The following is a 5,690-nucleotide window of genomic DNA, read 5'->3' as shown; positions in this document are numbered from 1 at the left end:
TAAACCCTGGAGTGGAAAGGTGGTGCCACCAGACATAAGACTGACTGCAACACTGTGAGGCATTGCTTTAATGATCTTTGTTTCTTTGAGTTATTCAAATAGCTACAGCCTCTTCCTTCTGTGCCTGTCTAAGGCCAGAAGGCTGGTGGCTCAATGGAGGCTGCTGTTAAAGTGGTGAGTAGAGAGAAGATGATGGAAAATTCATTGGCAAATCCATTGCTTGCACACACACAAGCTGAAAATAAAGCAAAAAAACATCAACAGCAACATTTGCCAAGCATTCAGCCAGTTCTGGCTTCACCTGTACATAATCTTCAGAGGTACTTGGCATCGGATCAAGATCCTGGTTTGCGGTGTGAGGAGGGAGGGAGGAGGGAGAAGACTGAAGCAGCAGCTCCTGTGTTTGACTTAAATACATTGCACTCAGAATCAGGTGTGGTGCAGTTTGCCATCTATTTGATTGGGAAAGTAGCATTTGAGCTTGACTCTTTCTTATTGATGATCTTTTCAAGCAAGAAAACCCCTGCTTTCAGCATAAAGGATATAGGCTCAACTTCCAGGTTATTATTTTTATGCACTCCTAATCCCTCAAGTTAAAAATCCTCCTGGCATAGCTCTAGGCAAAGATGGGATTTGATAACTACTGTCTTTTTTTTTTTTTCTTCTCAGAATGGTGGTTCCCTGTTCTCTGCCATCCCACCCAAACCCCCACTTTTCCCACTGTGTGTATTCTTGCTTATGTTGCTTTTCCAGCATTATTGTCTGAAGGGGTCACTTCTTGTTTCCAGATACATTCTTTGCACCAGCTTGGGCTGTTCTGCGAAAAAGGAAGCAGCCAGTGCAGAGCATTCTAGCATGAGTCAGAAATCCTTATGGATGAGCTAAAGAGAGTGGAGCAGAAACCAGGTCAACAGCAGCTCTCGTGGGAATTTAGCTATATCCCTGGAGTGGCCATTCTGATCTGTCCTCCCAGCCCTTCTACTTTCCTGTACAGTCACACCTATGCCAGGAGGGGCGTGCATAAAATCTTCGTGTGGACAAGGCAGGCTGTACTGACCGGCCACAGCATATTTCACTTTTCCTTAGGAAAAAGCCATCAGTTAACTTACTGGAAGTGCTTTCCACCCCCATTAGGGAAGACAAAGCCTGTCTGCTTTCCTTCAGAATGGTGTTTTGCATGTGAGGACCAGCTCTAGCGTGTGTGTCTGTACAATAAGCACCAGACAAGTCCCACATCTCTCTCAACGCGAACATTACAAACCAGAAGCAGAACACACCACATTCTCCCCCTTGTGGTGATGCTGGAGTCTCTGCGTCACAAGAAATCCAAATGCTAGGACAGCCAACAAGCCTGGATTCGGACGCTTGGGAATTGGAATTAATTCATCTGGCAAGATCCAGTTCTGGCTTTTTATATAACCCTACAGGATTAGTGTGGGTATAGGAAGGCAGCACTGCCTGCCGAAGTGTGTACCAGGCCACATAGATGGAGCACAGCTGCCAACTGCAGCCCAGAGGTGAGCTACAACAGCACTCACATCCAGACTTTGCAACATCTTCCACGGATGAAGCACGCATTTGTGCTTGGCTAAGAGATTTTCCTGGCTGCACTGTGTTGGCAGGGCAAAACGGTAGGGCTAGAAACTTCTCAAGAGCTGCTTTCTGCCTTGTGCCATGACCCCAAAGCAATTTTAACAGTTTTCTGACACCCCCTTTCTGCCCTACCACTTGCGCAGTTTGCGGCTCTCTGTGGTCCCAGGTTCCCTCCATTTTCAGCCAGACTTAGTTAAAGGATGGAAGGGACAGAAAGAGAGCTAAGTAAAGATAGCTGAATGCAGGATGTTGCAACACATTGCCCCACGATGTCAGGTACAACACACATCTGACAACACACTGCTAGAAATATCTTTCAGGCTGCTTCTGTGAAGAGGTAATGTATATTTAACCCATGCTTCAGAGATTCCCATGGCTTCCGAGAGGAAGGATTTCTGGCAGAGTGTGATATGCATTTTTCATGGCCAAGTTGCAGTAACATGATGCCAGTGGCACAGCTCTAGGAGTTTGAACATAAACAGGAGCATCCTGATGGGTCCCAAGTAATGTTATATCTGTGGTTGTAATGCTCTGTGGATGCACAGAGAAGATCATTTGTAGCTGTTTGCATGCATTTAGTGCTTTACAGTAATTAAAAATCCAGTCAATTTGATGGTCTCCCCTTGTGACTTTACTGTGGTGTATATTGTTAAAATTAAATTACATGAGAACCTTGGCTTTAAAATAAGTTTTAAAAGAGCATTTGGGATTTAATTATGAAATTTAACTTTTAAGTGACTACTATCGGTGGATGGGAGCCCCTCCTCTGCTCAAATATGAGGAGCTAATCTCAGTGAAATTTAGGTAAGTTTATCCACATTATCACTTTTAAGGGCACTTATTTCACACTTCCATCTGTTTTCTCACATACTCCAAAGCTGATTTAAAATGATAGTCAAGATTTGTAAGCAGTATCTTGCTTGAGGAAGCTAGAATGCTCTGAAAACACTCAGAAATTACAAGATCTGGCCAGACTCATGATTTGGTGGGACTGAATTCAGGGCTGGGAAAGATGCAGGATCAGAAAGAAATCCAAATCCCTTTAAGATTGTCATACCAAAGCAAGCCATTGTACACTTGGCTGCTGGAGAACAAGGCCTCTCTTTCCCCAACTAAAATGTCTCTTCTGACAGCCAGCGCTCCTGCAGTCTCTGCTGCCTCAGTTGCACAGAGCAATAGTGCCTATTCCAGCATTGATATCTTGCAGAGAATGTAATTCCCAAGGAATGTATTTCCTTATCACACCACTGTCTTAAAAAATAAAAGCTCCAAAGAATCATCATGGAATTTTTTTTTTCACAATGTGATTTTCATTAGTAATTTATTCAGTCTAGCAGATGCCAGCATGCAAACTATGCAAAGAGCAAATCTCTTCCTCCAAGTGTAAATATTTATAGATCATATTAAATGGTATTTAGTACTGTGCAAACATATTGTCAACAGTTCTAGCCAGATTCTTCCCTAATCACAGCCTGAGAGTTGGCACAGGCATGTCCTCCATGAGAAGATGGTTATCAGAAAAAGTAATAGCAGGCTACATAGATTCTTGGCTTAATTAAGACTGGAGTTTATACCAGAGGTGAATCTGGCCCACACCAAGTTAAAACTCTGTTATAGCAGCTTGGACGTACCACACACAGAGCTGGAAAGATGATGCTTCCCTGGGGGGACAGCTTTCCAAGCAGGCTGGGAACCTCTCTTGGCACTGGACAAAATGGGCTATTACAATGCAGGGCAGGGAGTTTCAACCTTTTACATGTTTTAATGTAGTTCCACATTTTCTCAGACATAATAGATGTATGACTATTCTTTAATTTGTATCAACTAGCTACATTTATTTGAATAGTCCAGAAGAGCAAATACTCCCCATTCGAGTCACCATCTGTTCTTAAAACAGAAATGTGTTTTTCCTTAAACACAGATCTGCCTTTTGGTCTCCAACTCAGCCAGTGCAAAGTCCCTGAATGGGTTAATGTCTGGGACATAGCTTGACTATACTGAAGCCATTCATGTTTAAACTAATATCCTAAAATCTCCTTTCCTGCACCTCCAGCCCAAAACCCTTTGACAGCATTTTGTTATATCCCATAATCTCTACTCTCCTGACAATCTGGAATAAATGCAAACCAACTGAAAGCTCATTTATATTCTCCGAAAACCTCTTATTGCAAGCATGTCTTAGCACCCTGGCTTTTCACATGAGACATGTAAAGTTGCAAAGATCTCGAAACATTTCAAGATTGTCCTCTGGGTGTCTCAAATGAAACAGCCCCACTGACTTTCTCCATGCATCGTAGGGAAACAGGCGAGCGAGGGCACAGTCATGACATCCCATTCTCTTTGACTGCATGATCACAGATTTTTTTCAGTGCCTGTACTTTCCCACTGCACATCTGGACTTCTCTATGGGCTTTTTTTTTTTTTTTTTCTCCTGGGACTGTTCTTCCCAGAAATGTGCTTGTTTTCCACTACACCAACCCTAAGGGCCACACGCCCTCCTGCTTTGCTCAAGAGCTTCACAATATTTCCTTCACCATTGTGCTTGGTCCTGACAGATAATCTGTTCTACAGCAGACAGTCCCCCTCCCCCCTTCAACTGTCTCTTCTAATTCTCTTACATTGCAGAGCTTCCTTCTCCCTTCCTCCTCCTCTGGAAAGGAGGGGAGGGAATATTTCAGTAAATGCTGGTATCCTACATGAATGATGGACTGATATATCTATACTATGTATACAGACAGACATGCTTTAAATGGAGTACTTAATGTAGAGTGCTGGCCAGCTTTGCATTTTGTCTATTTTTAATTAACTGATGGACCATGGTTTCAGCTCCTCCGCCTCCTCCTCACTGCTCATTTTGAAAAGCAAATTTTTGTGTTCTAAAATTACATTGAGATATGTGAATGATTTTGGCATCACTTTCATCTACAGCCAGATTAGCAGTAGCAGACAAATCCATACATGATTTGAGGGAACAAGGATTCCTTCCTCACCTCTTTAATGGTACAGTTACTATGTGAAGCACCTCACAGTCTGGACTGTGTCTGTGTGTGCACAAGGCTGGTTTCTGCACCTTTTTTTTGATAGCTCTTTTTTCATAGCATCACAGAATGGTTTCAGTTGGAAGCGATCTTAAAGAACATCCAGTTCTAATCCCCCTGCCATGGACATGGACACCTTCCACTAGACCAGGCTGCTCAGGGCTCCATCCAGCCTGGCCTTGAACACTTCCAGGGATGAGATATCCACAGCTTCTCTGGGAGAACTGATTCAGTGCCTCACCACCCTCACAGTAAAGAATTTCTTCCAGTGTCTAATGTCTCTCTTCTTTGGGCGATCTGGAAATAACCCAAAGGAGCTGAATTCAGGAGACAAGTGTGCTTGCTCAGAAATGGGCACGTATGGTTTCTTGGAAGTCCTGCACCTGATGCCATTTCATGGAACCAGCTCCATGCTTCAGAGTGCAGCTCAGATATTTATATCATGTATGTGTCTGTACATACAAGAGCAATACATGGTACATAAAAGATTCAAAGCTCCGTTGCTGGTAGGGTTTGCCCCAAGCGGCTGGGGGTTGCTGCTGTGCAAACTTTTGCCATAGACAGCAGCACTAGAAACAGCAAAACAATTGTCAAAGAGCTGATTTCTGGTCTTTGATTTAGAATTTACTTCAGCAGCATTCTCTGTTTAAACAATACGGTGGCTAGTGGACTGGCATGTCCAGTAAAGCAGAGACTTACACAATGGAGGGGTTATATGAGAAGAGTTATGTCTGGATTATGGTGGAATGTGTGTTTCCCACAGTCCAGGATAGCAAGACGCTGTTAGCCAATACATTTTTCTATTTTGTTTCCTGCTGGAAAGTGATTATGTACCATAGAATGGTTTGGGTTGGAAGGGGCTTTAAAGCTCACGCAGTTCCAGGCCCCTGCCATGGGCAGGGACACCTCCCACAGACCAGGCTGCTCAGAGCCGCGTCCAGCCCGGCGCTGGAAACACGCGCAAAACGGGCCGGCATCAACGGGAGCTTTGCAAAGCCGCTCCTGCTGCTGTGCCACAACCCGCAGGCGGAGACGCGGAGTTCACGGCGCGGAAAACCC

The sequence above is a fragment of the Corvus moneduloides genome, chromosome 6 (genome assembly GCF_009650955.1).
Source record: "Corvus moneduloides isolate bCorMon1 chromosome 6, bCorMon1.pri, whole genome shotgun sequence".
Lineage (NCBI taxonomy): Eukaryota > Metazoa > Chordata > Aves > Passeriformes > Corvidae > Corvus > Corvus moneduloides.
This window is presented reverse-complemented; position numbering follows the sequence as displayed.